This window comes from Phyllopteryx taeniolatus, chromosome 18 (assembly GCF_024500385.1).
Source record: "Phyllopteryx taeniolatus isolate TA_2022b chromosome 18, UOR_Ptae_1.2, whole genome shotgun sequence".
Taxonomy (NCBI): domain Eukaryota; kingdom Metazoa; phylum Chordata; class Actinopteri; order Syngnathiformes; family Syngnathidae; genus Phyllopteryx; species Phyllopteryx taeniolatus.
The window spans coordinates 3460390-3482354 of record NC_084519.1 but is presented as its reverse complement, the minus strand read 5'-3'; the positions used below and the strand labels follow the sequence as shown (position 1 = coordinate 3482354).

The 21965-nt window shown below is 42.1% G+C and overlaps 1 protein-coding gene across 2 annotated transcripts in view; it reads right to left on the bottom strand.

Annotated features, from left to right (window-relative positions):
• The window catches only part of disp1 (dispatched homolog 1 (Drosophila)), a 113191-nt gene that overhangs the window by 36726 nt on the left and 54500 nt on the right, over positions 1–21965 (bottom strand). The window contains exon 1 of one of the 2 annotated variants that reach the window (XM_061753628.1): positions 5146–5355. The exons of the other annotated variant lie outside the window; for it this stretch is intronic. The gene's annotated coding sequence lies outside the window, so the exon portion shown is untranslated. Of the gene's footprint in view, positions 1–5145; positions 5356–21965 lie in introns of those variants that run through there. 2 annotated transcript variants of the gene reach the window in all.

Here is a 21965-nt window from a genome sequence, read left to right as displayed (position 1 = left end):
CTTTCGAAATTGACTCTGTTGTTAACCCGGTGGCAGTTAAACTTCGGCTCCCTCCCGCCATGAAAGTTCACCCTGTATTCCATGTGTCCTTGCTCAAACCGGTTTCCTCCAGCCCTCTGTGTCCTCCAGCGGTGCCTCCTCCTCCTCCGCGGCTGGGTGATGGTGAGCCAGTGTACACAGTGGGTGAAATATTGGATTCCAGAAGACGGGGGCAGGGGTGTGCAGTATTTGGTCGACTGGGAGGGTTACGGCCCTGAGGAGAGTTCCTGGGTTCCCCGCTCTTGGATCTTAGATCCGTCCCTGCTCCGGGCCTTCCACTCTCTGCACCCGAAGAAGCCGGGTGGTTCGCCAGGGGGCGTCCTTTGAGGGGGGGATACTGTCATGGTCCTGTGTTTCAAATTGTGTTTCTTTGTGTTGCAGTGTCTGGGTGAGCAAAGGTGGGCGTTGACATCGGTGACGCACCTGTCATGCATTGTAATCATCAGCCTTTTTAGGGGGCACCGTGACAGTGTGTGGGCGTCGGAATATTCACTCGTTTTGCCCCGTGTTTGCCGCCGTTCTGACCGCTGTCAAAAGTTAGGTTCTATATGATTATACCACACGGACCTTTTGTCGTGTCTCCCTGCGTTATCTGTTTTTTGATTCTCTCTGGTGGTGACTCCTTTTAGTGTCGTATGTCTCGCCATCACATGTCATTGAATTAAAATTGTTCGGACCGCTTTCCTAGAGTCTCTTTTTTGGGATCTGCCCTTACGGCATTGCCGTCCGTGACGCATAGTTATTTAAATGAAATTTGGATGTCTGCAGATGTGAGTGGTTTTCATGTGTTCAATTTATGTAAACACAGTGATAGACTGTCTCACTGGTAATGTACAAACTTAATTTGTTGCAAGACTCTGTTCGTGAACATTTCGGATTGCGAACAGATCTCAGAATGAATTAACAAGCAAGCACATTTTCCTGATAAAATAAATGGAAATTAAATTTTTGAGTTCCATCCCCAGAAAATAAGTTACGTTTCCCGTTCTTTCATGGGTTTAATTCAACAGAAATTGAGAAGAAGAAAAAAAAAGTACTCGCTATTGCCTCTTACTTCTGTGAGCAAGACGCGTCGAGACCCCGAGTAGTAACGTCCTGCCGAGCCCACCAACACCACAGCTCCGGCACCAAGATTTTGACAACTGGAGCAAAAATCAGAAACACGAACATCATTCTCATATTTAGCTATTATAGTATTTCCATTTTCCCAACAAGAATAAGATAAGGCTTTCTAATTGCACTATTACTTGTACTTTTTGCTTTCTTTGGCTCCCTACTAAGGGCTAACAGAGCAAAAAACTAAAACATACAATACCTGTATGTGAGACACGATGCAAACTATTTTTACGCTATGTAGGAGAAAGCATAACAGTATTATGCATGGATGCTGTGGCTGTTCATGAACTGAAGCATACGGGCAGTTTGTGTACCAGAGCAAGAGTCTCTTAAAAATCTTGTCTATTTTGTTCATAAACAGGGTTGTCCGTGAATTGGGGAGGGATAGATTATATACCTGAATTGGGCCCTTGGACCTACAGGGTAAGTAAAATTTAGCCAATGAGAACTAGAAATGCAAAATTTGGGCTGATTTCTTTACAGTATTCAAATTTTGGGGAATTCCTGATATTGTGGGTTTTATGAGCTGGAGACCCAAATTATGTAAAAATAAACAAATAAATACTTGAAATTGTTTCAATTGTGGGCCCTGAATCTATAATCTATGAAAGCTTAACTTTTTGAATGGAATTATGAAAGGAAAACAAAAAAAAACTTTGGTATTCCAATCCGCAATTTTTTGGTATTCCAATTTTTTGGAAAGGGTCTAGTCAGCCAGCCACTTGGGGGTGAATGCTCCGGCACTGCACTGCGGTGCAAACGTATGCCTAAAATGGCGTTGATGTCCAATGTAGTAATGTATGAACGTTTTTTTTCTTTAAGTTTGACCTCTCGGCACGTTGGAAGAGAGGTGGCATGTCACGGGAAGGTACTATTAACAATCGTAGCAGCTGAAGTCAAGCTGCCTTGCCTTCAATTTTTCGGCTGGCCTAACCACAAAGAAAAAAAACACCTGGATTAAATAGAGAGGGAAATCACAACTGTCGAGTTCTTTGTAGTTTGTGATTGTGTACGACTGACCAATGGTCAATCATTACAACGGAGACGTACCGTCCTTGACAATTCAGTATATTGACGAAGGGGATTTTTAAAGTAAAAGTTAGTGCCTAATGTTATTGCTTTCTATGCATTAACTGTATTAGCTTACATTAAGTTTGTGATGGCCCTTTGTAATAGCACATTTATTCAGTTAGCCCTTGCTCAAGTAGAATTTTGTGGGTACATTTATTTTTTTTAATTCTTTAAAATAATTAAAAAAAAATGTTTTATATTGTTTTTTTAAAGTAGTGCAATAAAAATGAAGATTTTTCCCGAGCATGAAGAACAATTTTAATAATCGTGATTACAATATTGATCAAAATAATTGGGATTATTATTTTTAAAGGTTTAAAGAATTGACAGTAAGCTACAAGTCTGCCAATTACCAGCAAAGACAATAGGAATTGGCATGTTCTTTTATTGAGAATGAGGAAAATTAACGATCAATTAATCATATATATTGTTATTTCTGTTTCGATGACACTGTTGTATTGAGCAGAATAATGGTGTCTGGAGGAGTTGTGCCCTTGTGGATCAATTTCTCATGTCATTCTCCTTTAGAGCACAAAACTAGTTAAGAATGAATCAACCTCTACTGGTTGCAGTGTGATTAATCAGAATTAAATTCAACGTAATCACCATCATCACAAATTATTCTATTATAATGTCCATCCTTAGTTGAATAAAAGATGTAACATCTATGGGAATCTGTGCAGACACAAGCAATGGTAGAATAGGATGTCTTGAAACTGACAATTGAGTTTTAATTTGACAAAAATGTGATGTGTGTTAAATCATTTGTATAAAACAATCACAACAATTATTGCACATCATTCACAGTGGTATGAAATAGTTTTTGCCCCCTTCTCAAATTCCTTTTTTTTTTTTTTTTTTGCTTAGTTTCCCCACTCTAAGATCTTCAAACAAATCTAAATATCAGACAAAGATAAACCATTTAAACATAAAATGCAGTTTTTAAACACTGATTTCTTTTATTAAGACTTTTGGGAAAATATTCTATGGACTGATGAGAGGAAAGTTGAATTCTTTGGAAGGTGTCGGTTTGGTTACATCTGCTGTAAATATAACACAGCATTAAAAAACAGAAAGAACATCCCAACGGTCAAACATGGTGGTGGTAGTGTGATGGTCTGGGGCTGTTTGGTTCCTTCAGGACCTGGACGACTGGCAGTGATTGACAGAACCATCAATTCTGCTCTCTTTCGGAAAATAAACAGACCACCTCGAAAACCCTCCAGTGTCGCTGAATGAAAACAATTCTGCAAGAAAGAGTGGGACAAAATATCTCCACAGAGACGTGAAAGACTCATTGCCAGTTGTAGAAAACGCCTGATTTCAGTTGTTGCTGCTGAGGATCGCCCAACCCGTTATTAGGTTTAGGGGGATATTACTTTTTCCACACATGACTAGGTAGCTTTGACGTTTTTTTTTTTTTTTTTTTGTTTTTTTTAATAAACAAAGTGATCTAAAAACTGCATTTTATTTTTTACTTCGGTTATCTTTGTCTGATATTTACGTATGTTTGATGAGCTTAGACAAAGTGGGGAAACTGCACACAAGAATTTGAGAAGGGGGCAAATACTTTATCACAGCACTGTAAAATATTTAAAATCGCTTCAGTATCACCTACCGCAATAGGGATGAGGCTACCATTAGTTATTACTTTTTCCTTAACGCAACAGAAAGCCAGGCCAAGACATTTGGAGCAATTCCCAAAAGTAAGTGCTTTGGAATGACGCAGCTGATGACGAAGAACCTTTTCAACAATATCTCATGTGGGGTTTTTGATTAGTGGGAGTGGGAGTGATTGAGACACCTTGGGCGACAGCGAGCTGCAGCAACACAACTTCAGGCGCCTGGCTTCCCTTTAATTTAGGCTAATATGCAGTAATTACCAGGTCTCAGTCAGGAGATGGTTAATACCCACAGTTCACATTAACATGCAGCACTCCCCACTAGATACATACAGCTTGACGTACTCTTTGACATGTTTCTAGTTGTCAGGAGAGACTATGGACACATTTGACCCAAACATCCACCCCCAAGGGTCGCTTCTTACAGCTGGGATGTTTAACATACCAAACTGGGCAACAGCACTGAAACTTAAGGATGTTGTTGCGACTGTCGTCTATTCCAATCAGAGGAAAATGAGGGAAACACATCATGGCAAAATGTTTTGTTTGTTTTGGGGGTTTTTTTCAACACAATATTTTTACGGGATTTAATTGAGGAGAACAGACATTCGGGAATATTTCTTACACCCACGCTCAAACTGAAATAGTGTGAGGCGAAGTACTACTGCAAACACTCAAATTAGTGTCTTGTCAGTAACACAGCCAATGTGGAGAAACTTTGTTTTGCAGTGAAACAAAACAAAACACTTGGTTAGCCACAACACCGTCACAGTCCAGTCAGGGCAGTGCGCACTGTAGGAACCGGGAAGGTCGGGTGGCAATATTTTGGAGATAAAAAAAAAAAAGGCAAACAAATTTTTTTTTAAAAGGAAGTTTTGGGTTTGGGAACAAGGGAGGGGAGGTGGGGCCGAGGGTCGGTTTCAAACTGTTTCACAGTCGTACCGACACATTAAAATAAACTTTAAAAGAGTTGCTGAAACCATTTCGCTTGAATTCCTTAAGCTTGGCTCATGCTTACTTCCAGTTCCACAATGCCAAACAATTCGTGTCTTTCCCCCCCCCCCCCCCTATTGAGGACGAAACAAATATTTTTGCCACATCAATATCAAACAATATCGCAATCCCAAATGTGCACACACACTTGGACACGCATGACGGCACATCATCAACATGACGACGATGTCGACACATCTTGCCCAACTCAAGGCAGTGCCACAAGAGCCGAAAGCAACACCCCCCCCCCCCCCCCCCCCACACACACAAATGAAACCCACGCCACTTTTGCTTCCTAACCTACCGTGTGCGGTGCTTTTATCCCAATCCTTGCAACACGCGGCGTCAATTTGGCGACACCCCCCCCAAAAAAGAAAAAAAGGAAATAATAAAAATAAAAAATAAAAAGTCCTCGCGTGCAGCGCAAATATCCGCGGACGGAATCAACATCGACAGCCCGGAAAGACAGAAGCGTGTCAGACGAGCAACGGCAGTGGAGCCACACACCAGCGGGTTCTCGGCGGTGGGCGGGGACTGCCGGGACCGCAACTCACTGATAGGACAGCCGCCTTCTCGGCTTTAACCCGCTCGCTGCCACGCAAGTGCAGCCATTCCCCACCAAGAAATGATCCAATTTCACTTCATTTCTCTCATAAACATCTATTCATTACAAATATGTCTTTGTTCATCTATACCAGCTATGGGTCGCGACAGGCAGAATGATGAAATGCTTTCCCATTAGATCAGTAGTTCTCAAACGTTTTACACCAAGTACCCCCCCCCCAGAAAATATTTGCCTCTCCAAGTACCACCACCACCATGACCACAATTAAAATACAGTTGGTAGTAGGCCGAAATCAGGGGTGTCAAACTCATTTTGCTTGTAGTTGCAGTTTCCCTGAGAGGTCTGTTCGAGACTTTGAAACCATATCAATGTTTAACCGCCTCATCATATTATTACGGTACATATAAACAACAATTTGACAGATAACTATTTTCGAAATAGGAATTCAATGATAAAAGTTTGTTCAAGTTACTCTCAGAACAAAAACAAAACAAAAAATGCTTGCAATATCACAATGTTATTTATTATTACATATGACAATTTTAAATTGGGTACAGATTTTAGCAAGACTTTGCTGCACATGATTTGCTTTCAAATTATGTGGGGGGACCGGTTCTGCCCACCAGGACTTCAGTGTGACACCTGTGGTCGAAGGTGTCCATCAAAAATGAGGCAGTGGTTTTATTCCCAAAAAGTACAGTACATTTAATATTATTCGAAGCACTGTAACATTAAGCACAGTTTACTTATAACATCAATAAAATAAATACAAAAAACTGTCCTTCAAAATTATGCTTTCTTTCAAATGTATCAAACATAAAAGTTAGATCATTAATTTAGTGAGTTAAAAAAAAAAACTGGACCAAAATCAATTTCTCCAAGATTAAATGCAAATGTATTGCATTTCAAAATTAAATACAACTGAACTGTACTTAAATGTACTGTACTGACTAAATAAAAGTTTGAGCCACTGTAACATTATGATTTTTTTTTTTTTCACGTACCACTAGTAGTAATAGTATCAGATTTTAAAAATCACTGCATTAGATCATAGCAGTTGGTACAATGGACCTGTATGGCCACCTGTTGCCATCCATCCATCCATCCATTTTCTGAGCCACTTCTCCTCACTAGGGTCGCGGGCGTGCTGGAGCCTATCCCAGCTATCATCGGGCAGGAGGCGGGGTACACCCTGAACTGGTTGCCAGCCAATCGCAGGGCACATAGGAACAAACAACCATTCACACTCACAGTCATGCCTACGGGCAATTTAGAGTCTCCAATGAATGCATGTTTTTGGGATGTGGGAGGAAACCAGAGTGCCCGGAGAAAACCCACGCAGGCACGGGGAGAACATGCAAACTCCACACTGGCGGGGCCGGGGATTGAACCCGGGTCCTCAGAACTGTGAGGCTGACGCTCTAACCAGTCGGCCACCGTGCCGCCCCTGTTGCCATCCATACAACATAATAAGTTATGGCTTCCTACTAGTATATCAGCCTTGTGTTCAAACAAACGGGCCCAAATCTCACACTATATCAGTTTCCGAGAACAGTATATTGCGACAAGATCGTCATCATTTTAGCATTCATGCTTTTTGTAACGGTTTTGTTCGGTGGTGTGCTGTGAGATTTATCTCATTTCAAATGGGTGCCTTTGTTCAATAATGGTTGGGGAACGCTAGTCAATCTGCATGCCGATTAACATAAAACAACATTTACTGCTTCAGCATTTTGGGGCTGGCAAATGGCCCATATGAAAACTTAAAGCAACATGATTTTTTTTTTGTGCTTCACAAATCACACATCTGATTTCCAAACAATTAAAACAACAACATTAAATTACATTTGGGCAGCATATCTGTCTCACAGTTCCGAGGTTGTGGATTCAAATACAGGTTCCGGACTTTCTATGTGGACTTTGTATGTTCTTCCCATGCTTGTGTGGGTTTTTTGCAGGTACTCCACCTTTCTCCCGGATTCCCAAAACATGCCCCAGCAGGGGTGTGCACAGATAGACCCAAAGTGGTGTTCAAGCACCATCCCTTTTGCCCTTGGTGAAAAAAGTCCTCTTTTAGGTGCAGCACTTGCCCTTTTGGCAAGGACAATTTTCCTGTCAATCAGTACTTTAAGCCGGTGGGAAACTTCAGCCCCCAACCCCCGGCCGACAAAAACTCCGTCAGCACCCCCCTAGGAGCTTCAGTCTCTCTGCAAAAATATACATTATTGTTATTATTATTATTATTATTAGCAACTGTGCATGTTAGAATCACTTTTTTGTTCAAAGTCAAAAGTCAGAAAAGTCAACCATCTATCCACTTTCTATCCCGCTTCTCCTCACAAGGGTCGCGGGTGTGCTGGAGCTTATCGCAGCTATCTTTGGGCGAAAGGCAGGGTACACCCTGAACTGGTCGCCAGCCAATCGCAGGGCACATAAACAACCATTTGTACTCACAATCACACCTACGGACAATTTAGAGTCTTCAATCAACCTCAGAAAAGTCAACGTAAGAAATTAAAATGAAAAGAAAAACATTACCCTTTGGTTAGACCACACACAAAAAAAAACTATATCATAAAAGATGAAAACGTGTTTTCAGTTCACAATGCTTATACAATGAAATACAAAGTGGAATTTAGTTTAGACTCTTCAAATCCTTAACTCATGCTGGCCACTCAAATGCACACTGCAGAAATCAAATTAAAAATAATCAGTATATTTCATCTCCACCAGTCGTGCGCTTTTCTAAAAGAAACCTCATGGTCCATGTAAATGAATTTAGTTTCCAAAAATATGTCCTCAGCAGGGAAGAAGTTTTATCACTGAGAATGCTCGGAAGGCTAAGGGCCGTACCTGGCTTTAATTGCAGCTGTCTGCCAGGATTAAGGCACAGTTCATATAGCAAACAGTAATCATCTGCAGTCATGAGGCCCTCTTACGCATCTGGCCTCCAGGCCAGTCGAAGCCCAAGTCATTGAGTGCTTTGTGATCATCTCTAATACTAATAACGATGGCAAACGCACTGATGCATGGTGCCATCCTTACCTTTTGCCTTATCACGAGTATCACATGTGGCAGTATAACCCCGATGCAGGGGTTTGCCTGTATGAAGCCAAAAACGGCAAACCACATCAAAGGCCTTACTGTGCTTGGAAGGACAGAGGCCCAACAGGAAAACCCACAGGCCCCTAAGACGACTGCACACAACTCAAAGTGACAAGTGTAGCAGACAACAACACAAATATAAGAGAGGGACGTAAAACTGAGAAGGGAGGGAGTACATGAAAATTCTCTTTTCATCATTCACGTTAAAACAAAAAAGATTGAGGATAAACTTGGGTGACATGCAATTATTTTAGCTCCGTTTCCTCCTTGTATTGCAGTGCATTGTCATAACACACAGAAATATAAACCAAATAGGAAGACAATGAAAAAAGGGAATTAATAGTAAATGGATTAGAACCGCGGCACGGTGAAAAAACTGGTTAGCACGTCTGCCTCACAGTTTTGAGGACCGGGGTTCAAATCCCGGCCGTGCCTGTGTTGAGTTAGCATGTTCTCCCCGTCCGTGTCTGCGTGGGTTTTCTCCAGGTACTCCGGTTTCCTCCTACATCCCTTAAACATGCATGAAGACTCTAAATTGCCCGTAGGTGTGAATGTGAGTGCGAATGGTTGTTTGTTTTCTATGTGCCCTTCGACTGGCTGGCGACCAGTTCAGGGTGTACCCCGCCTCTCGCCCGAAGATAGCTGGGATAGGCTCCAGCACGCCCGCCACCCTAGTGAGGAGAAGCGGTACAGAAAATGGATGGATGGATGGATGGATGGATTAGAACCGAAGTTTTATCATATTTATAACTGAACACATTGAAAACTCACAACCAATGGACTGAAGTACAAATGCTCCGCTCAAATTGCTCCCTGGTTTCTGTAGAGCTAAGATTTAGAAACTAAGGAAATTCTATCCCTTTGACACCCTTGCAGTGAGAACAGACGTCTCCCCCCCCCCCGCCCCCAAATTAACACCAACACCCCTGACATCTGCTGACAAGGACCCAAGGGGGCAGAGGAATGATTGAAAGTATAAGGAGAATTAAGGGCTATGTTACCAAACTGTAGTTAATAGTCGAAGAAGTAAAACTAGTAGTTTTACACATTAGCAAAAATGGCAAAGTTTTTTTTAGTTTTGGCAATTGAAAAGTTTCACGTACAGACGACAACTCTGTTCAAATGATTCCCGTGCACACAGACCTGCAAATATGATTTGAAAACGCTACAGCATACTACACCATTTTATGCTGGAAAATATTTGCCGATGGCACTAGCCACACTGCTTTTTCTCCCCAGGACAAAATTCTGATTGAATATGTACTGTATTATACAAATGAAGGCCAATGGCAATGCAGTAAATGTGCACTTTGCACAAACGCTATCACGGTACTGTGTTCTGCCATTGTTGTTTTGACTGTGACGTATGAATACAAGCATGCCCAGACACAACACTTTACATCCATGCACATCGTCTGTTTTTTACAGAGTGACATTTTTCGTGATTAATAAAGCAAAAACTTTCTAATAAAAGATGGTTCAGTCCCAACATACTCACATTTGGAATAAGTGGTGAGATTGTATTTCCTTTATCTGTTTCAAGCCTTTAGTTGGGAAAAAGACAGCTTGCAAATACTGAGTAACAACATGGCACACATTTTTTAGTGTCGTTACTAGATGGTATAATGGACTTTTTGCCACAACTATACACATATTTTATTTTAAATGTATAATTTATATTAATGATGTATTCAAATGGTGGTTTTGGCATTTTTTGGAAAGGAAAATAAACAGGCTTTCAGCATCATGCCTTGCCATATGTTTCAATGCCACCCCCTACAATGAAAACCCTCTCTGATGGATAGGACTATTATCATGAATAGAGTTGGTGTTTCTAAGCTACTGGTATATTATTCAACCTTGGGAAGTTTTTTTTTTCATGCTGCTTCCAACATTGAAGTGGATCAGCATGTGGATAATTAAGTACGTTTGCAATGCATAAATGGGCACCACGTCTTTGGCAGTCATCAGCGCAATCGACTCTGTGACTGCCTTCCAAATGGCTTTCTTGTCATGCACATAATAATATGATATATATTGTGTTTCTTAGTGGGAGTTTTTGGGCTCCCTTCCGTGTTCTTCTGAGTCACGTACAGAGCAACATTTGCTGTTGTGTGTCTCCAGTTCAAATGTTGAAATAATTTGTTCTTGCTACTCCCTTTGGTTGCAACGGCCTTTGAACATACGGTACTTTGCAGTGGACAGCTTTTTTTGCTTATAGTATGATGATACAGACCAGAACATATTACAAATTACTGACGAAACTGTAGCATCTTTGCAAACAGCTCGCCGCCATGTCATTCGCGTAACAGTGGAAGACATACACTTGATTATTACTACACTTGACACAAAAAAAATAATAAATAAAAGAATTTTGTTTAATGTCCATCCATCCATCCGTTTTCTGTACCGCTTATCTTCCTTAGGGTCGCGGCGTGCTGGCGCCTATCCCAGCTAACTTTGGGCGAGAGGCGGGACACCCTGTCTCAAAAAGTGCAATTTCTGTACTCAGAGTAAGTGATTGTTGTTGTTCCCCCCAGAAGATATCCTGGGCAATGACTAAGTGTACATCTGATTACATTTGCACTTAAGAATCACAACTAGTATAAAATCATAGTGACTGAGACAGCATACAGTAGTTACTGTATCGGGGATGACAATAGCAGATTTTATTTTAATTTCCCAAAAACATTTCAAAGTTACATTTCGTTGGTTGTGATGATACACACGTGGATAAAATTGTTGGTACACACCTCTGTTAATTAAACGCAAAACAAAAAACACAGTGGTAACAGAACATTTTGTCCAAGCCTGTTTCATTAGTTTTTTAAATAAATCTGTTGAACCACAATTCAAAAGCAATGTCTGATTTTCATTGGCTAATTTTTATTAAATTGAATTACTTTTGTCAGATTAAAGTTATTTCTGTTTTTTTTGGTCATTAACAGAGGGGTACCACATTTTTTTTCCATGTGTATATATAATAATAATAATAATAATGCATTCACAAACATGGAGGAAAAAGACACGCTATCCAGATGGCCTATCCGTCTGGTTTTTATCATTATGCAACATAAAGTTAAAAGCACAAGACAGACAAGAATTAAGCGATTAAAGCAGTTGGCGTAGATTTGAAGAGACTGGCAGAGAGGTTTTAGCGGCACTTCGAGTTAACATTCTTCTCTGATGTGTTGACTGGCACCTCAAAGGTGAGAATGACATCACATGCACATGTTCACTCACATAAGTTGGCAGGTGCAAAAGCCAAAGGCAGGGCTGTGTGATAATTTTAAGATTAGAAAATTACCTAATTTGCAATGATTTCAACAGTCACAGTCTATAAATCAAAGCAACTGCTCACCTAATATGGTGAACAGGAAAATTTACCATTTGGATAACAGTTGACTTGTACAGCGGATTTAAAAAAAATAAATAAAAAGCTCTACATACCCCTGTTCAAATACCAGGGGCCTCATTTATCAAGCGTGCATACACACAGAAGTGTGCATAAAGTGTGCGTATGAACATTCCCATGCAAAGTATGTGATTTATCATGTTGGGCTCGTCCGTGGGGACGTGCATACGTACATATGCACAGCTCTGACCATGCATTCACACAAAACCCTGTGGTAGAACAGTGAAACAACAAATAGTTAATCTCAAATTGCACGTTTCCAGTTTCCTCTAATTAATAAAAGTTAGCAATTTGTAATTTAGTAGACAATTTGAATGATTGGTGTAACAGGTTATAAAAAGGCAGCTGTGACAGGACAAAACTTGAAATGCACACGTCACGGCTTATCATGCACTGTTGGAGGATTTGGAGAACCGTGTGCTCTGCAGGGAGCATTTTTTTCAAAGTGCATGCTGATCTGTTCAGTCAGAGTACAACGCACCAAAGCCATCTTTGTGCGTGCACATATCCAACCACTGAGCGCATGACCCAGACTGGCTTGAGTTTCAAAGTTACTGAAAGAAAAATAAACTTTATTTTAATTTTCAAAAATTGAACCATCTAAATAAAAGTTTTTCTACAACATTTTTGACTTTTGCTGGTAACACCTGCATTAATTGATCCAAACAGTATTTTTGGGTTTCTTTCCACTTAGACAAGTACCGTTCAATGTCGGTCTCTGAAATATGAATTTTCTTCGCCCTCTTTGCCATGATTTTAGAGAGGGAAGTAGTCTTGGCATTTCTGAATGCAAATTAGGAGAGACGTACGAGAGAGTGGCAGTTTAGAACAGGTATCAACACACATTACTTACTGGTGTGCGTACGACAGGTGTCCATTAAAATGTTTTTGTACTTATACTTATTCTAATTTCAGTCCTACAAACTAACTTAGAACCTGTTCTATACACTCTCTGATAAAGCCATCCATCCATATTCTGAACCACTTACACTCACGCGAGGGCGTACTTGAGCCTATCGCAGCTGACTCAAACAACCATTTGCACTCACATTCACACCTACGGGAAATTTAATCTACCATGCATATTTTTGGGATGTGGGAGGAAACCGTAGTACTAAGGGAAAACCCACGCAGGCAGGGGGACAACATGCAAACTCCACACAGGCGAGGCCGGATTTGAACCCGCAACCTCAGAACTAGTCATCCACCGTTCCACCTCTTTAAATAAATAAATAAATCCTTTTTTTATTTATTTATTTTTTAAATTATTTTAACCATTAATGTGACCTGTGTGTATGCATTTTTTTTGGCAGACTCTGTATGTGTGTGTGTGTGTATAAACGTTAACCTACAGGGCGCGGGCGGAAATTCAGCTACTGTGGGGCGAAGATGAAGAAGAGGTGGAAAGCGGGTTCTTTCGGCAGAAAAAGAAGAGGAAAGCACAGAGCCTTGAACTGAATGTGGGGACTTTGAATGTTGGGACTATGACAGGAAAAGCTTGGGAGTTAGTTGACATGATGATTAGGAGAAAGGTTGATATATTGTGTGGAAAGGAGACCAGGTGGAAAGGCAGTAAGGCTAGAAGTTTAGAGGCAGGGTTTAAATTATTTTACCATGGTGTACATGTGAAGAGAAATGGAGTAGAGGTGATTTTAAAGGAAGAGTTACCTAAGAATGTCTTAGAGGTAAAAAGAGTATCAGATTGAGTGATGAGGCTGAAACTTGAAATTGAGGGTGTTATGTATAATGTGATTAGTGGCTATGCCCCGCAGGTAGGATGTGACCTCGAGGTGAAAGAGAAATTCTGGAAGGAGCTAGACGAAGTAGTTCTGAGCATCCCAGACAGAGAGAGAGTCGTGATTGGTGCAGATTGTAATGGACATGTTGGTGAAGGAAACAGGGGTGATGAAGAAGTATGGGTAAGTACGGCATCCAGGAAAGGAACTTGGAGGGACAGATGTTGGTAGACTTTGCAAAAAGGATGTAAATGCCTTTACTGCACACCTTTTTCCAGAAGATGCAGGAGCATAGGGTGACGCACAAGAGCGGAGGTAGAAGCATGCAGGTGGATTACATCTTGTGCAGACGATGTAATCTGAAGGAGGTTACTGACTGTAAGGTAGTGGTAGGGGAGAGTGTGGCTAGACAGCATAGGATGGTGGTGTGTAAGATGACTCTGGTGGTGGGGAGGAAGATTAGGAAGACAAAGGCAGAGCAGCAAACCATGTAGTGAAAGCTGAGAAAGGAAGAGTGTTGTGCGGCTTTTCGGGAAGAGGTGAGACAGGCTCTCGGTGGACAGGGGGAGCTTCCAGAAGACTGGACCAATGCAGCCAAGGTGATCAGAGAGGCAGGCAGGAGAGTACTTGGTGTATCTTCTGGCGGGAAAGGAGGGAAGGAGACTTGGTGCTGGAACCTCACAGTACAGGAAATCATACAAGGAAAAAGGTTAGCTAAGAAGAAGTGGGACACTGAAAGGATTGAAGAAAGGAGAAAGGAATACATGGAGATGCGACGTAGGGCAAAGGTAGAGGTGGCAAAGGCCAAACGAGGTATATAATGACATGTATGCCAGGTTGGACACGAAAGAAGAAGAAAAAGACCTATACAGGTTGGCCAGACAGAGGGATAGAGATGGGAAAGATGTGCAGCAGGTTAGGGTGATTAAGGATAGAGATGGAAATGTATTAATTGGTGCCAGCAGTGTGCTGAATAGATGGAAAGGATACTTTGAGGAGTTGATGAATGAGGAAAATCAGAGAGAAAGTAGAGTAGAACTGTGAAAGTTACAGACCTCATTACTCTCATTAGCTGAACTCGTTTTTGAGCGGCATGGAAAATCAATGGTGAGCTGCTTTTAATATTTAGCAATGGAATAATGCCATCCATATAAATTAGGAACAGGCTTGTATCACTTCAGCATAAGACAGCAGAATTGTTTTGCTCAGTATTCTAATATGTTATTTTAAAGAATTCTATATTGTAGTTTAGAGTAGGCATTCTACGTCGTTGTAATTTCTCAAAATGCAATACCCATGTCTTTCCCCTCACTCCCCCTTTTTTTCTGAGGGCCTGAGCCACTTTGTCTGGCAAAGGACATGGTTCAATCAGAAATCCTCTTTCTGTTGTCTTTCAGAGGGAGACAAGTGTGGGAGGGACTGACCTAAAAGAACATGGAGAAAGAGAGGTGGTATGCAAACAGAAGGTCCTTATCAAGTCGAAGGAAGGAAGCAGCAGACGGAAAGCATTGCAAATGAGGGATACTTGCAACCAAAGAGCAAAGTTGGGAAGAAGAGATCTTAATATGCTTGAAGAGAGTCCTGGGGTTTGATCAAACTACAAAGACAAACAGGGTGACAGGGAAGTTTGGTTTAAAGGAGACTCAGAACAACCAGCAGCAGCTACACTGATTGATCTAAAGTGGACAAATCCACACAAAATGTTTCGGCCTGAACACTCTCGTAATGTTGCCTTTATCCTCCTTGATTAAAAAAAACATTTTTGTATTTCTGATTCCGTAAATAAGTGCATTTTCTGTCTAAAAATATTTTTGCGACAGAGTGTACAGTATGTCACGCTACAGGCAATCGCACCATCAGTCAATCAAACTGTCAGCCATTTGTTTCTACAGTTCTTTGCAAATATTTCTGACTTTTGTGTCATTAAGAATGCATTCTGCGACTGAATGGCACCAGCTATGATTCATTTGGCATATTAAATCAGGGATTTAGGGATATTAAATCAGAGGCGCCCCTTGTCACAGTGGGACAAACTGCCCATTACTCCAGTGTGTGTCACTAAGCCACGTTTCCACAAAGCGACACAGTTCAGTTCTCCACGGTATGTCTGGCTCATAAACCCTGATCAAGCCTGCATTTTCACGGAGGCATGTGTAAGTGGCATAGCAATACCGCTAGCTGAAGTAGTAGACAACTTGCTTATGGGTATAGTAAAAATGAAAACTTTACCCTAAATTTACAATGTTTTTTGAATGATCCCATTTAAACACACAAAAGTCGCTTCCAACTATAGACCCCGCTTTAATAAATGTTCATACTAACAATAAGAAAATAGTATTAGTCTATCCACCGTTAGAAAATAAACCTGAAAGGCGACTGGAAGCACCCAACTTTCGACATTACTATTGAGCTAACAACCGAATGTAAAGCATTAAAACTGGCTAGAATTAGACGAGATAGACTTTAATGGCACCAAACTTTCAGACCTTCCATTGGCCCGTGCAGATGGGTGAGGCAGAGTTCTTCAGTACCCTGCAACTCCTGACACCACACGACTAACATGCATGTGTGATGGTGTTGATGCATCTATGAAGACGACAGTGACAGAGACTTTATTATGACGTTAACTCCCTGGACAGTCCTCTCATTTGTACTCTAGAGTACCGATAGGATTCAGGCACTAACTAGCCACTCCTACCACACATTGGCAGCAGTGCCAGGGTCACCACCTCTGCCCTGTCCCACTTGCTACTTGCTACGTTCCTTCGTCACAGGGTGTGGCACAGCATTTACTTCACAGACTACTATGTAATCATAAATAGCGTTATTCTGCTACTTTTTTTTTTTTTTTTTTGCTCTGTGGCCTTTTTTTGTCCTTAGGCCGTCCCCTCACAAACCGTGCTCAGTCAGACTTCATTCACATTAAATATTACGAGACATACAACCACATAGGGAGTATTTCCAACTCCCCTGTCACACAGACATTTTTTTTCCAGCAGATAGAGACAGATCCAACATTCTGCATGACCAAGCCGCTGAACAGAAAAGATAAAAAAACAAAAACAACAAAAACAGAAAAAAATAATAATAATACTTGTAGGTGCATCAGCTCAGTAAATGGTTTGACTTCATTAATTGCGGCAATTAATAAAAAAAAGTGTGCTTGTAGTAACTATAAACAAAAGTCATCGTTATTCCTAATTACATCATCATCCACATTATTCTTTAAAATGCTTCTGATTTCTATTCCATTCAATTTATTCTATTTTAAGACGGTGGAAGTCATATAATCTGTTGACCAATCAATGGAAACCACTGGAATATGCACTCCAACAAAGGGGTACTGAAAAGTGGTGCTGTGAAATTAGGAAACTACGGGATGTCTTAATCTCGGCTAGATTCTAATATTTGTTCCAATAGCGTCCAATCCCAGTTTGGATAAAGCATGAGTCCAGTTTAAGAGCAGAGAAAAAGTGGTTTCCTCCCGCATCCCAAAAGCATAGAAAAAGCATGGTTTTGTAAAGTTGGAGTTTCATTTGCAACCCCCGAGTACATACTGTCTGAGCGTAAAAATTGAAAAACATATAGAGTAGCATTGCTCTGAAAGAAAAACTGATAAATCCCTGAAAGATCACATCCGCATGTCAAATTTCTCTGAGGCCTCTGAAGGCGGGGGACTAGATGGAGTTGGGAAGGCCATTTTTTTTGTGTGGTTGAAAATGTTGGCAGAGGAATGAGATCACATCCTGCCGTCATAAACCTTTTGAATTTCTGACACACTCAAACAAAGGTGGTAATATGGGGGAAAGGGAGAGTGGGGGGGGGGGGGGGGGGAAATAATTGAGCATGATGTGAGTATTAAGGTACGGAAGCGTATTGCATTCACTTTGATAAGAAAAAAAAATCCTGTTTTTCTGAGTAATTTTTTTGAGGGCTTTGTTTTTCTGACTAATTTTTTCCCCACCTGTTTTTCTGACTATTTTTTTTCTGTTTTTCGGACTAATTTTTTTCTGAGTTATCGGGACACATCGAACTCACGCGAGAACCTGCGAACTGCAAGAGACTCTTTCCGGAATCCGTAGTAAGCAACATGACCGGCTTATTAAGTTTGATCAAGTTTTATTTTGATATGGGTTTAAGACACTGGGAGATACTCCTGTCTTTGAGTCACATAGATGGTGTTGTTATTAGTTTGTCGACATTACGCAGGCAACTTAATTGAACTGGTAAGGTAAACGTGTATGGGCAGGTTGAAGGTGTGCGAGCAGTAATCCGCCATTAGTGAGTCCGCAAAGAGTCACTTGCAGTTCGCAGGTTCTCGCGTGAGTTTGATGTGTCCTGATAACTCAGAAAAAAATTAGTCCGAAAAACAGAAAAAAAATAGTCAGAAAAACAGGTGGGGAAAAAAAATTGTCAGAAAAACAGAAAAAAATTGTCAGAAAAACAAAGCCCTCAAAATAATTACTCAGAAAAACAGGAGTTTTTTTGTATTTTTTTTTTAATGCAAGTGAATGCAATACGCTTCCGTATTAAGGAGAGAAATGTCATAAGAATCAGAATCAGAATCAGAATCATCTTTATTAGCCAAGTATGTCCAAAACACACAAGGAATTTGTCTCCGGTAGTTGGAGCCGCTCTAGTACAACAGACAGTCAATTTACAGAACACTTTGGAGACATAAAGACATTGACAAAAAACAACAACAAACAACAATTGTGCAAAAAGATGCAGAGTCCTCAGTTCGAATGGCTAATATCGCAATAGTCCGGTGCAATGACCATTGTGCAAAGGGCACTGAGACTTCAAGGAGTGTATGCGGTTTAAAGTGACGAGTACTGCGATAATCTGGGACAATGGTTGTGCAAATGTTACAGATACTCCTCAATCAGTGTGCAAATGGAGCAGATGCTACTCTGGCATGAGTGGCCACTATATGCAAATAGTGCAGCACGGCGAGACAACTACAGTGAGTGCACGAGTAATACATAATACAGAAATGTGACAACGAACTCAAGTCAAAAAATTGCCAGCTTGTTGTAATGGAATTGTAAATTAGCTGTTCAAGAAGTTGATTGCAAGAGGGAAGAAGCTGTTGGAATGTCTACTAGTTCTAGTTTGCATTGATCGGTAGCGCCTACCTGAGGGAAGGAGCTGGAAGAGCTGGTGACCAGGGTGGGGAGGGTCCGAGAGGATTTTGCACGCCCTTGTCTTAGTTCTGGCAGCGTGCAAGTCCTCAAGGGTGGGTAGGGGGGGTACCGACAATCCTTTCAGCAGTTTTGATTGTCCGTTGCAGTCGGAGTTTGTCCTTTTTTGTAGCAGCACCAAACCAGACTGTGATGGAAGAACACAGGACTGATTCGATGACCGCTGTGTAGAACTGTCTCAGCAGCTCCGGTGGCAGGCCATGCTTTCTCAGAAGCCGCAGGAAGTACATCCTCTGCTGGGCCTTTTTGAGGACGGAGTTGATGTTGGTCGCCCACTTCAGGTCCTGGGAGATTGTAATTCCCAGGAACTTGAAGGTCTCGACGGTTGACACAAGGCAGCTGGACAGCGTGAGGGGCAGCTGTGGTGAAGGATGCCTCCTGAAGTCCACGATCATCTCTACAGTCTTGAGCGTGTTCAGCTCCAGGTTGTGTCGGCCGCACCACAGCTCCAGCCGCTCCGCTTCCTGTCGATATGCAGACTCGTCACCGTCCTTGATGAGGCCGATGACAGTGGTGTCATCTGCAAACTTCAGGAGTTTGACAGTCGGGTTCGCTGAGGTGCAGTCGTTCTGTGTCCTGCCCGTCAGAAAGCTGTAAATCCACTGGCAGATGGCAGGTGAGACGCTGAGCTGGAGAAGCTTGGATGAAAGGAGTTCAGGGATGATGGTGTTGAACGCTGAGCTGAAGTCCACGAACAGGATCCTCGCGTAGGTCCCTGCACTGTCGAGGTGTTCTAGGATGAAGTGCAGTCCCATGTTGACTGCATCATCCGCAGATCTGTTCGCTTGGTAGGCAAACTGCAGGGGGTCCAGCAGGGGACCTGTGACACTCTTGAGGTGGTCCAGCACAAGACGTTCAAATGACTTCATGACCACAGATGTCAAAGCGACAGGCCTGTAGTCATTCAGACCCGAGATTGCAGGTTTCTTGGGGACTGGGATGATGGTGGAGCGTTTGAAGCAGGATGGAACTTCGCACATTTCCAGTGATCTGTTGAAGATCTGAGTGAAGACTGGCGCGAGCTGGTCCGCGCAGACTTTGAGGCAGGATGGAGACACGTGGTCCGGGCCTGCCGCTTTGTTAATCTTTTGTTGTTTGAAGATGCGTCTCACATCCTGTTCATGGATGGTTAACGCAGAGGTCAGAGGTGTGATTGTGGTCGCGGGTCCGGCCGGGTTGGTGTGTGGTGTGAAACTGTCCTTTTCAAATCTGCAGTAGAAGGTATTCAAGTCGTTGGCTAGTGTGCTATTGATCGTCGCTTGTAATTAGTCAGCGACTGGAATGCATGCCAGACTGATTTAGAGTCGTTTGCGCTAAACTGTTTTTCCAACTTTGCTGTATAGCTCCTCTTTGCAATGTTAATTTCTTTGGTCAGCTGGTTTCTAGCTCGATTATACAGGGCCCTGTCCCCGCTCTGATATGCGTCCTCCTTAGCTTGGCGAAGCTGCTTAAGTTTAGCAGTGAACCACGGCTTATTGTTGTTGAATGTGCGAAATGATTTTGTTGGAACACAGACCTCTTCACAGAAACTGATATAGGATGTGACAGTGTCCGTATATTCATCCAGGCTGCCAGCTGAATTTTCAAAGACACTCCAGTCTGTGCAGTCTAAGCAGCTTTGAAGTTCCATCTTGGCTTCATTTGTCCACTTTTTGACTGTTTTCACTGTAGGCTTCGCACATTTAAGTTCTTGCCTGTACGTCGGTATTAAGTGAATTAAGCAGTGATCAGACGAGCCCAAGGCTGCACGAGGTATAGCACGGTATGCGTTTTTTACCGTGGTGTAGCAGTGGTCTAAAGTATTATTTTCCCTGGTAGGACAGTCGATGTGCTGCTTGTATTTAGGGAGTTCGTGGTTGAGTTTAGCTTTGTTAAAGTCCCCGAGAATAATGAGGGGTGAGTCGGGGTGTTTTTTTCAATTTCGTTGACTTGATCGGCGAGCGTTAGCAATGCGGCGTTCGTGTTAGCTTGAGGCGGAATATAGACGCCAGCGAGAATGAATGATGCGAACTCACGTGGGGAGTAGAATGGTTTACAGTTTACGAATAGCGACTCCAAATGCGGGCTGCAGTGTGTGCTGAGCACCGTGACGTCCGTACACCATTTTTCGTTGATATAGAGGCATATCCCGCCGCCCTTTGTTTTCCCCGATGATTCCATGTCGCGGTCCGCTCGATGAATATGGAAACCGGGAAGCATAACAGCGCCATCGGGTACAGCGTTGCAAAGCCAGGTCTCCGTGAAGCACATGGCCGCGGAACGTCCGAAGTCTTTACTGGTCTTTAACAGAAGATGAAGCTCGTCCATTTTGTTGGGTAGGGAGCGTACATTCGCGAGGTGGATCGACGGGAACGCCAATCTGTGTCCTCTCTTGCGGAGTTTCACCTGAATGCCTGCTCGCTTCCCTCTGTGGCGACGCTTCCGTCTCCATGCGCCGAAAACCGCGGACGCCGCTCCGGTGAGTAACTCGGGGAAAAAACTGAGCGGATATTCGAAAGTTGGTGACAGAAAGTCCGGAGTAGACTCCTTGATGGTTAGCAGGTCTCCCCTTGTGTAAGTGATTAGGGTGACAAGAAGGGAGTGGCCGAGAGGAGCTCTGTGAAGATGTTTTTTTTAGCTATTTCACAAGCAACGATCAGTACTAGAGACATTATGACCAAGGTGTTGCCACATTCTGCAGCTGGAATACAAAACAAGGCCTGTCCAGAACTTCCTCCTTAACTTGTTGGTCACTTGAAGAGGTCTTTCTTCACCAGTCGTCATGTGCTTTTCTGAGGATCTGCCCATTATTGACGTCATCGCGCACAGGTGATCTTATAATATAATTATTATAATTTACTTCACAGAATGTTGATTGCATGCTTGGTTCCTTGTTTCGGCTTGGGATTTGGGTTTCACATGGAGGACTGAGATATCACTGCACAGCACCACAAAAGAACAGAACAGGAGCAGCTCTGTAAAGCAAGTCGGTCAGATAAAACCTCTCTTTCATTTTTGAGCAAAGGTGGGTGGTAACGAGCTACATTTACTCTGTTACTCTTAATTAAATTAATAAATTGTACTTGTCAAAGTAGTTTTAATGCAACACACTTTTCAGTT